Source organism: Pygocentrus nattereri, chromosome 11 (genome assembly GCF_015220715.1).
Source record: "Pygocentrus nattereri isolate fPygNat1 chromosome 11, fPygNat1.pri, whole genome shotgun sequence".
Classification (NCBI taxonomy): domain Eukaryota; kingdom Metazoa; phylum Chordata; class Actinopteri; order Characiformes; family Serrasalmidae; genus Pygocentrus; species Pygocentrus nattereri.
Window position 1 is genome coordinate 3273185 of NC_051221.1, and position 11877 is coordinate 3285061.

The following is an 11877-nucleotide window of genomic DNA, read 5'->3' on the forward strand; positions in this document are numbered from 1 at the left end:
TGCCCTTTTCATAGATATTCTCACAAAGACACAACAGCCTGAGGCATCTGGCAGAGGTTCCTCTTTCTTCCAGAGGAGAAAAGTTTAAAGACATTGGACGTTTTCTGCATATTTGCCTATTTAAGCTTTATGTTTATTTGACTAATTATTCAACAATTTATTCAACAAATGCTGCACATTGTTTCTCAGTCGCAACCAAAAAAGTAAAAGAAGGATAATCACCTCTCAAATGCAGCTAATGATCAATGAAAGACTCGCTCTTCAGTTTTATTTGTACGGCACTTTCTGCAACAGAAACTGTCACAAAGCCTGTCGGATCTGCAGCCTCCTTACAAGCATCACCAGGGGAGATACTGTTTGGAGAAACTCCCCACGAGCACAAGGAAGAACCATTCAGTGGAACCAAGACTCAAAAGGAGAAATTCCATGAGAAGATGAGGAAGAACCATATGGAGGAACCATGACTCAAAAGGAGAAACTCCTGAAGAACATGAGGAAGAACCATGGAGAGGAACCAAGACTCAAAAGGAGAAACTCTCTAAGAAGATGAGGAAGAAACACTGAGAGGAACCAAGACTTTAAAGGATAAACTCTCTAAGAAGGTGAAGAAGAAACACTGAGAGGAACCAAGACTTTCAAAGGATAAACTCTCTAAGAAGATGAGGAAGAACCATGGAGAGGAACCAAGACTTTCAAAGGATAAACTCCATAAGAAGATGAGGAAGGACCACTGAGAGGAACCAAGACTCAAAAGGAGAAACTCCCGAAGAACATGAGGAAAAACCATGGAGAGGAACCACGACTCAAAAGGAGAAACTCTCTAAGAACATGAGGAAGAACCATGGAGAGGAACCAAGACTTAAAAGGAGAAATTCCATAAGAAGATGAGGAAGGACCACTGATAGGAACCAAGACTCAAAAAGAGAAACTCCCAAAGAACATTAGGAAGAACCATGGAGAGGAGCCAAGACAAAGGGAGAAGCACGATGAAGGGGTACAGAGTATAAAGCAGCTAAAGTTTTAACAGTTTTATTATACAGACAAATAAACAACACAAACATACAAGTTTCAAATATCAGGAGGGGACGACAGGCAGTCCCAAAGGAAAGAAAGAAACAGAGCAGGTCTAGTCCAACCCTACCACCCTATACTAAGCTATTAAACAGACATTAATACCAGCTAAAAAGGATTTCTCTGGATTGGTTCATCTAAACATGCACGGTCGCCTCACAGCAAGTAGGGTCTGGGTTCGATTCCCCGGCCGGGCGACCAGAGTTCTTTCTGCATGGAGTTTTCATGTTCTCCCCGTGTCTGCGTGGGTTTTCCTTCAGGTATTCCGGTTTCCTCCCACGGCCAAAAGACATGCAGTCTTTGTTGATAAATTACCCCTGGACGTAAATGTGTGTGATATGACTGTGTGTCCACCCTGAGATAGACAGATGCCCTATCAGGGGTGTTTCTTGCCTTCTGTCTCACTGTCCACTCTATTAGACACTCCTACCTTGTGGGTCCACCTTGTAGATGTAAAGTCAGAGACGACAGCTCATCTGCTGCTGCACAGTTTGTGCTGGTCTTCCTCTAGTCCTTCATCAGTGGTCACAGGACGCTGCCCGCAGGACATGACAGATATATATATATGAGCAGTCAGTGGTTGAGCTAAGTGCAGTCTGCATAATTAGCTGCAATCTTAGTAAATCTAGTGCTAAATTCAGACACATTGCAGTGGCATTAAGGCACATTTTGTGCTGGCAGGTGACTCTGGTTTCTTTCACTCTTTTCAATTCTTTTCCTGTTTTTCTTTCTTTATGTGCCTCACAATTTATATCCGTTCACAAATGAGCAGTGTGAAATTCATGAACTCATAAAAACACATACACACAGGCAGTTCCTCCACCTCCATGACACTCCATTTGCATAAATATACCCGGTTAACTGCAGCATGTCAGACAGGTTCCCCAATCAAAGAGCAGATTTGTGTGGCGCTATGAATAATTCACGAGTGCCTCTGGCTTTAAGGCACGTTAATGATGTTAGCCATTACGTGACTGTCAGCTGATCAAAGTGGGGCAAAGTCAAATCTCCCCAAACTGATGAAGTCGTTTAGCACTGATTTCATGCAGACTTACACGCTTCAGTCAGGCCTGCCAGCTCACCTGGGTGGCCCATGAAACACCTACAATACAAGGTGGACGGAGCACTGACCCTCCAATATTTGGAGACACCTTTTTCAAAACGTTTCTGACCGACTTATCCTGTTTCTTCAGCCTTGATGGTCCTTTTTGGCCGAGATGTTCCTCAGTTGTAGGAATGAAAGTTTGGGCCTTGGCTATCAAAGAGACCACCGGCAACTGGAGATTCATCTGATCTTCATTACACTTTCTTTCATAGTCTCCAAAGTTCTAGGTAATAACCAGGCAAATGTGCGGTGACCTCTGAAGTACTAGATCATTATTTTGCCCAACATGATGGTCCATTTTAGTTTAACCGAAATCTGCTGAACTGCCCAACGGGTTCATTACCCAGACAGTCTGTCTTAATTACACTGAAATGACCAACGCAATTACACCGAGATATGCAAATCAAACATTATCTATTCTAATCTGCATAAAAATAACAAAAACAGGCCTTTTGAAGCATAAAGTGTTCATTTCATTGTAAGCACACTCCGGAGAAATACCATTGTTTTATTGTTTAATGAAGATACGTTTCAGGTTATTGCATGGTATATAATCTAGCATAACTCTGTAAGCAATATATTAGGGACCCTTCAGAATGTTCATTTACTTCATGAATGTGGGTCGAAAAGCTGAGACTGATCCCAGAACACAGGCAGCCTTTATGTGAATGCTGTCATGAGTTCGCAGTAAACAGGCGTACTGGACATTCTATGTGATGTTCTGTGTGAGGTTCTAAGCTTTCACTCAAGTTCCTTCAGAAAATAAGAGCATGTGGAGCGACCAAACCAGCTAAAGTCAGCGAACATCTGTTGAGTTGTGACACTTTTATGATTATAGCTTTAAAGATAAGCTACAGATGCAGTTTATCCAAAAACGGAAATGACGGACAGAACCAGAGTCTTCATTTCTGCCTACAGTGTGTCGCTATAAGTGATGATGTACAGACAGTAAGTTTATTCGAACTCCATTCCAGCTTTCTCAGTCCTGCTAGAGTCTCTGCTCATCATCGCTCACCTGACATTTCTACATTTTATACATTTATCTGCAAGAAAACAGCTTGGATATTATGAAGAAAGTGATTCCAATTGTATGGACTGGCGATCTGTCCAGGGTGTATCCTGCCTTCCGCTCGATGAACGCTGGGATAGGCTCCAGCTCCCCCCCACGACCCTGAGGAAAATGGATGGAAGGATGGATGGATGGATGGATGATTCCAATTGTTTGAACAGTAGTGGAACAGTATGAGTGCTGGGGATTTGGGCTGGAGTTCTGGGGGGGCTTCTGCTTTAAGATAGGAGGCCAGGACCCCTCATTGAGTTGAATGGTGGGATTACTGGGAGAGGGGTGGAAAAACTTTACCACTAGTGTTACGTGCCCTAGGAAACTGATTCATGTGCTGTTTGGTTGTTTTTCTCAGTCTGCCCATAGATCCTTGGTGAATGCTCCTCAGGTGACCAAACAGAAGGAACGACATCAGTGGAAGAGGAGGAGCTTTAGCTTTGATAACATGCAGAGACAAGATATGATATGGAAAGTTCTCAGACACGCTGAGTGTGTTTACATGTGCTTAATAATCCAGAAAATCAGATTTTATCAGGGAAACTCCGGCTCTACATGAGTCGGATTTCTGCTCTACAGCCAGCCAATAAACTCTTAGAATCAGACGCGAGGTAACATAATGTAAAACTCAAACTTCGCGCTGCGCCGCTTTACCTGAACATATGAACATGAATCACGTAGAAGGTGAAGAATGTTTAAACCCTTCATTTCATAAAGCATGCGTTTGGTTTCAGAGTCGCTGCTACAATGTGGTGATTGCAGTGGTATCCCAGGTGATTGCTAGGATGTCATTAATGTATTTCTACAGTGGTCATATTAGAGAGGTGTACAAACATCTGGCCACATAGTTCCACCACTCTGGGCTTCCAGAGTCCGGTCAGTGTCAACGTGGACAAGGCGGAGTTAGTGGGCAAAAATCCAGCCAAAAAAGAAGCAAAATGTGTGTAACTAGTATCGCAAAGCACTAACAACCAAACTCACAAGGCTGTTGAACTGCTTTACGGACTCAGCTCACTCAAACACATTTAGAGCACACAGACTGGAACATGAGGACATTTCGAAGGTCTTAGGTGAGCAGTTTCCACATTCCTCTAACAGAGGTCTCCCACAAGTGGCCCACCACCACAGTTTTGACCTTTCAGTGTAAACAGACGTGGTCCCAGTCTTTGCTGTGGTCTGTCTGGCTTTTCGTTGGCCTCATTTGATCTGTGTGAGTCATTCTTTGATTTATGCTGGTCCTGGAAGACCAACGTCAGGAGGCTATAGCTTACAGAAGTAATAGATAAAACTGGGCTGGCTGTTCCAGTGGCGCTTCTTCATTCTCGGTCTGATCTGCACGTTGCCATAAATGTTTAAAAGTCCCCAGTAATAATAAATGAGGTGCTAATGAAGAAGGAAAAGAAAGGACCGTTAATAACTGTTACAACACCTGTCAATGAACATTCACAGCAATGATTGCAAGGCAGGTTCCTCCTTTTTGTCATTACTGTTACGTGTAAGCATGTCATTAGCTTTTTGCTTGTGTGTGCCTCTCCCTTCACAGGTGTACCTGCTCTGCAATCAGTCATGAGAGGAGGACCTCTAACCAATCAGAGGCCTGGCTGGTGGAGCTGGGGGAGGAGCCTACACTTTAAAAGGTGTCCTTCAAGGTGGTTGAGGAGAGGGAGGGCTGGTCATGTGGGCTGTGTTTGAAATAGTTTGTTTTTAGGTATTTTACTGGTACTATTTTGCAAGAGGTTGACCGTTTTTACCACCGGGAGGTTCAAACAGGTGGGTGCAGTTGTACATTAACACTACATAAAAGTCCACTTGTACTCTTGGTCATTGGCCAGGGAAGTGTAGCCTAGTTGGCCAATGTTTCCTTCGTTGTAGGGCTCAATACTTATTGTCGAGTAAGGAAATGTGTTCTTCCAGTATGGTAATGGGTATCATACCATGCTAGTTTATTGTGGTTGGTTTTAATAAAATGGCTTTAAAAGCTCTACTGACCTGTTCCCCCGGTCTTTAATCCATCCCCAGACACAATGTGGGGTTGTAACCACTCTAACGGAACAAAACACTGACTTTGGTTTTAAGCTGTAACTTCCAGCTATATATAACCGTTGATATGACAGCTCTTCAGCAGCTGAGCTTATTTCCATAACCATCCCACACTGCCAGAATATTCTCACGTAGCTTCAAAAAGCTTCCACTGGTGGAAAGTGCGTCTGATGTTACACGTAAAGGCCTTCGCAGCAGGTCGTCCACTACACTGAGAAGTGAGAGCCCAGTTTGACCTTAATGGCCTTTCATGCTGAGCTCTGTCAGCTCATCCTTCAGTGCACTCTGACATGACTTTCGAGCCCACGCTGGCAGCTTCGACGTGCTCCTCTGAGCTGTTGATGTATGAAGCACTTGCTGGAGTACGAACCCCTCATTAGTCCCCTCCTAAAGCTTGGAATCTTCTGAGGTAGAACATCTGAAACCTGGACCGGAAGAAAACAAATGAGCAGATTGTGATCAGCTTGCAACCGAATATTCTTCTCTGATCTATATACGGAAACATGAATCTATATATGGAAAATAAATTCAGAGTTTTATCCCCACCCTGCCTCAAATGGAATAAGCCAGGGCATGGTGGGTGCCTGAAATGTGCTTCTTTAGTTTTAGGGCTGAAGCTGCAAGGTTAGTTTAGATAGCAAGTAAGGGTAAAACAAAAAAGAGTTGTTGAGCAGACAGACAAGTGAACCCTGGTCAAGACTTTTTTTCGGAATGTCCGCAGACGTGACAATGTTGCAATGCTGAGGGTCTTCTCTGGTCAGGGGTCTTCTCAAATATTTAAGTTGGTACGGTTTCTCAAGCCAAGCGGTGCAATCCCAGAAGAACAATGGAAATGTGATGTATTGTTTTACCTATTTTAAAAAAAAGATTTAAATGGATGTTCCAGTACAAAGACTAGTGTAATCTATGTTTCCGGTAGTGGTAAATGTCTGTCATGAATCTGTAGCTGGACCCCCTGACATTTTCTCAGTGCTGACATTAAAATCCACTCGACATTGGTAGGAAAGCTATGACATGCATATTAATACATTGGATAGATGTAAATGCACATTTAATCCTTTTTAAATACATATTTAATGATCATTTTGGAAGCTTTATCACTGACTGACAAATCATTTGACTCCTACATTAGTCACTTTGTTACACTATGAGGATCACATGACTAAAGATAATTAAAGATGGTCCAAAAAAGGGCAGAACTGGTACAAAGAACATGGAAAACAAGAGCAAAACGCTTTCCAGCTGTTCGAGTATCAATACTGTATTTACCTTTGTGTGAAGCTGTTCAGCATCTCTAATAACCCTGACTATGTGGTCACTATATGACACTGGATAACTCCTATATGAACGCTATATACGGATAACGCTATATGAACGTCACCCCTATATGGGCTTGTTGGACGTCCCATTCTAAATCCATGGGCATTAATATAGAGTTGGTCCGCCTTTGCAGCTCTTACAGCTTCCGCTCTTCTGGTAAGCTTTCCACAAGATTTTGGAGCGAGTCTGAAGAAGTTTGTGTCCATTCAGTTAAAAGAGCATTCGTGAGGTCAGAGACTGATGTTGGACAAGAGGGTCTGGCTCACAGTCTCCGTTCTAGGTCATCCCAAAGGGGTTGATGAGGTTTACGTCAGGGCTCTGTGCAGACCACTGGAGTTCCTCCACACCACTCTGGTCACTCCATCTCTTTTTGGAGCTGCTTTGTGCTCAGGGGCTCAGTCCTGCTGGAACAGGAAAGGCTCTTCCCCAAACTGCTGACACAAAGCTGGAAGTGTATAACTGTGTAAAATGTGCTGTAACAATAACATCACCCTTCACTGGAACTGAGAGCCCCAGGCCCAGCTCATTATACCTCCTCCACCAAACTATGCATTTTGGTAGGTAACAGTCTCCTGGCCTCCACCAAACCCTGATTCATCCATCAGACTGCCAGATGGGGTCTTGCTTTACACCTATCCAGTCGATGCTTGGCATTGCTCATGGAGATCTTGGGGCTTGTGTGTAGCTGCTCGGCCATAGAAACCCATTTCATGATGCTTCAGATGATTTCATGATCTGCTGATTTGATGTTGCTTCCAGATGCAGTTTGGAACTCCTTAGTGAGTGCTTCAACAAAAGATGGACAATTTTTATGCTCTATGCACTTCAGCAGCCCTGCTCTGCTAGTTTGTGTGGGCTACTGTTTCATTACTGAGCTGTTGTTGCTCCTCAACGATTCTGTTTTACAATAATGGTGCTTACAGTTGGCTGGGGCAGATCTAGCAGGGCAAAAATGTCACCAGAATTAACAATGAATGTATAATATCACAGCTAAGTATCTTTAAAATATAATGTGCAGTTGCACCATTCATGCTGAAATTGATCCTGTTGACATTTGTTATGACAGCTATGTAACACACACTAAATAGATATTAAAAATGCCCATCTTATGCTTTGAATATTATTTGCAGCGGTGCATTCAAACGTCACGAGTAACATTCTGACCATAAAACACAAAACATACTTTTGTCCATTATTTATAAAATGCTATTTTCAATGCCTGTCATCTATGTTAGCCTCATAGCTCCAGTGCACTACTAAGCAAGCAAACTAGAGACACCAAACATGCCTCATTCACTTTACTGGGAAAAAGCTTGACGCCTATGCCGTTCTCCGCCTACCTCTTCAGGTCATCTCCTAATCCTAGAGGTGATCTGTTTGGATCCTTTATGGTCCGTGTGGTGAGGATAGCCGCTCTTGCTCTCCTGGCCTAATGATTTTAGTTTGAGAGCAGATCTCTGGGTGCTTTGTCTTTCTCAGCTGGCTGGGGGGATAAAGTTCTCCTGCTAATTAATCATCCTGAGGAAGCTCCTTTGTTCTCTGACGTTTGAGGGCTGCTGCGCTCTGAATATCGTCTCTGGTTCTCTGCGGGGTCGATGTTCAGAGCGATGCCAGTGCTTACCAGATTCTTCAGCACCACGTAAAGTTCCTCCTTTTACTTTAAACCAACTAACTGTCCAGAGCAATCCACACCATTTCCATGACCTTCTGTGATCTCTGAAGTTCTCTTTCTCTGAAAGTCCTCGGGTGTGGAAGCAATCGTACCAAGTTTCTGCTCAAGTAACCGCAGTGTATTCCGTTCTCGGCGTTCCGACTGCATGATGAGCTGCATTTACATTTCTGGACAGGTTTGAGGCTTCACTTTGTTTCAATACTTAGACGTTAGACATTCCATGCTGCAGACAGATTTCCCGGTTGGTCTAACAGGGTAGAAACCTTTGGCTAATCAGAAGTCAGAACGCTGCCCGGGATAAACAAACACACCACGTATCAATTATACTTCCATTGATCAGAGTAACTGAAGTGACCATTTGTCTGTCTGGAAACAGGAAAGTCTGTATAACATTCTCGCTGATCCGCAGTCTGAAAGGCCAGCGCGTCCGAGCTGTAGTGCATGCACTGCTGCTTCACTCCCACCATGCAGAGGCAGCATGCGTTGATCAGACGTTAGAGAGAGGGTGGAGCCTTCAGTCCGACGGTTACAGCTGCCCAGCAAAAAACCCAAAACAATAATAAAATAAAATTATTAACAATGATAAAATAAATTTGGTGAAGTTACTCACCGTGAGCCTGATGACCTTTGTGAGTAGACTGTGCCAGAACCTGGATGTCAGTTCGCCTTGACGCAACTACACGAGCAGGTGCGAGCGGGAGCGGGACTGAGTGGGAGGAGCTCATGTGGGTCATTTCAGGACAACGGTTCATCACATTAATGACCGATTCGAGTCACTGACCTAAACGAGTGTGAACCGTCGAGTCAGAGAGATCGGATTAGAGCAAAACATCGGATTTGAGCAACGAGGCTTGTAATGTGATGTATTTTACTTTGCTATCATTATAGTTCAAATCAATTGTTTATTTATTTATTTTCCATTTTGCCCTGTGATAGACTGGCGTCCTATCCAAGGTGTTTCCTGGTGTGACCTGGTGTGACCACTGGGGTGTGTTTGGTTTCATTGTAGATCTTGTCTTTGACACTTTTTCAGGGTTTGCAGCACTGAAAAAAAAACCGATTGCTTTTGTTGTCAGTTTCTCAATATTAGACTACTTTTCTTAAGAGTATTAACCAACAACTGAAAGCCGCCAATAGCAACCATCGCATATTCGCAGAGGCCAGACAGGCCGTTTGAATGGCAACAATTAAGCCTCAGATAGAAGCCGCATTATAGTGATATTAATTACCATTAATAATATAGTGGATTTCAGCGCTAACGTCCCCAATCATTACCCCAATGTTTCAGCCTGGTGAAAGATGAATCTTCAAGAGTTCTTCATGACTTCTATATAGAACCATTTGCATGCTTAAAATGACTCTTTGCCTGGTGAATTTGTTCTTCAGATTGAAGGAGTGTGTCTTGTATCTGGCTCTATATAGCACCAAAACGGGTTCTCCTATTCTTACAAGCTTTACATCATAACAGCAGAACCCCCTTTGGTTCCTGAGTCTGGAGGACTGGGCCCTGATGCTCTGTAGTCTTCTCCCAGATAGGTGTGGTGTATGGATGGATGAGCGGGATCCTTCCTGATGCTGCGCTCTTTTCTTTCACCCTGTTTGTTCTAGATGTTCTAGACGCAAGCGTCTGAAGAACGATCCTCCACAGACAGTTGTTAATGACGATGCTGAGGATGAGGTCCACCTATCAGCAGTGCTTTAATTGAAGCACACCTACAGAGTCCAGCCTTTTCACCAGGCTGACAGCGGTTTACATCATTGGCTGGACGTTTTCATTAGAGGACAGATGGACGGTTCCTTTATTGATGCCGCTGGCTGCCCTCCAGATTGGATCTGCTCAGTCTCTGTAGGTGAATCTTGTGTGCGTGACTTTAAAACAACCTACTTTCACATTTGAAGTGGCTCTTTGCTTCTTCTGCCTTTCTACTGGCCCTTATCTAACTGCAGAGGTTTAGACTTACCTGATTAGATGTATGTGTTTCATAATCTTAGACATTTTCTAGACATCTAAAGTCTTTATCATCCCTGTCCAATAAAACATGCGTCACCGTTTTTATACTTTTATTATCATTTGAATACAGCTGTCCTTTACATCATGTCCAATAGAAATGGTCTGAAAAGGCTCATTAGAAGTTAAGAATGTTTTGCCTTCTCCTGTGAAGTTAGCATTTTGGAGATACTTCTTAATTGTGCTTTGTGCTGGGACTTTTCAGCCACGCTAACTTACGCAGCATCCATGTGCTAGCGACAGGCTTGTTTGTTGGACAGTGTTGACGAGCACGCCAGCGCCCCCTACTGTAAGCTCAGCCTTCACAAAGTGGTGCATTGGTGTCAGAATTTCACACTGAGTTTCTACCCATAATTGTATAATTCTTCACTTTTACAGTTTCAAAACATACCATTCACCCTCCTGTGGATTATGGTATGCTTTCTGAGTAAGACACAAAACAGGACAGTGAAATTAGAATAGAGCTTGTTTACATACATCAGTCTTAAAGGCAAAGAAACATAGTCCGATCTGAAAACATACCACTCACCCCTGAATCCTCATTCGGGAGTTATAGGACCTGGAAGTTGGGCACAGTCGGTCTGGTCCGATGTCTTCATGCAGTAAGGGCACATTGGGGGCGCTAGTGAGCAGCACTGCAAGCACAGAAACAGAACCGGGACACTGTAGGCGCCCAGATTCAGGTGAGAATGCGCACATTTCAGGCTGAGAGACCGCAGGAATTGGCCCATTTCAGTTCATCCCACAGGACCTTCTGTTCTGAGAGGTCAGCCCCAGAATGCTCAGCCACGGTCTGTAAAGAGCTATAATTAAACAGATGTGTGTCAGGAACACAGGAGCCAGTCCATACTTCCATATGTGGAAGCTAAGTAGCAGAAGCCTTGTATGGAAAATAATATGGATGTGGATACTTATACATTTGATATACATTTCAAAAATATCCATAAAATATATTTCAAAATATTTTGCCATTTTAACCAAATATATTTTAAAATACATTTATTTTATACCGTTTGGGGCAATATTACACATAGAAATGCACCATACAGAAATACCTGTGTAAATATGTTTAGCAGCTCCATCTGAAAGTGGAGGAACATCTCCAGAATCCTGTCTGATGCTCTTCACTGTCTGATTCCTTTAGAAATGATTTTATCAGCTCCATCTGAAAGTGGAGGAACATCTCCGGAATCCTGTCTGATGCTCTTCACTGTCTGATTCCTTTAGAAATGATTTTATCAGCTCCATCTGAAAGTGGAGGAACATCTCCAGAATCCTGTCTGATGCTCTTCACTGTCTGATTCCTTTAGAAATGAGTTTATCAGCTCCATCTGAAAGTGGAGGAACATATCCAGAATCCTGTCTGATGCTCTTCACTGTCTGATTCCTTTAGAAATGAGTTTATCAGCTCCATCTGAAAGTGGAGGAACATCTCCAGAATCCTGTCTGATGCTCTTCCAATTTGGAATATATTTTTGTGTAACACAGCTTGTTTTGCGTTCACTGTTTGTCATGTTTACATATTGTGGAGTCCGCCAAACCCATGTTTCAAGAAGGGGCTTCAGGGGTGTGGTGCACATGCCCCGCCCCCCTCTGTAAAA

At 43.3% G+C, this 11877-nt stretch overlaps 1 long non-coding RNA gene across 1 annotated transcript; it reads left to right on the top strand.

Moving 5' to 3' along the window:
- The first annotated feature begins 4910 nt into the window (after positions 1-4910).
- LOC108412422 lies at positions 4911-10953 on the top strand. Its single transcript, XR_001856655.2, has 3 exons — positions 4911-5006; positions 9877-10114; positions 10833-10953. It is a non-coding gene; the product is annotated as an uncharacterized LOC108412422 (long non-coding RNA).
- The last annotated feature ends 924 nt before the right edge of the window (positions 10954-11877 follow it).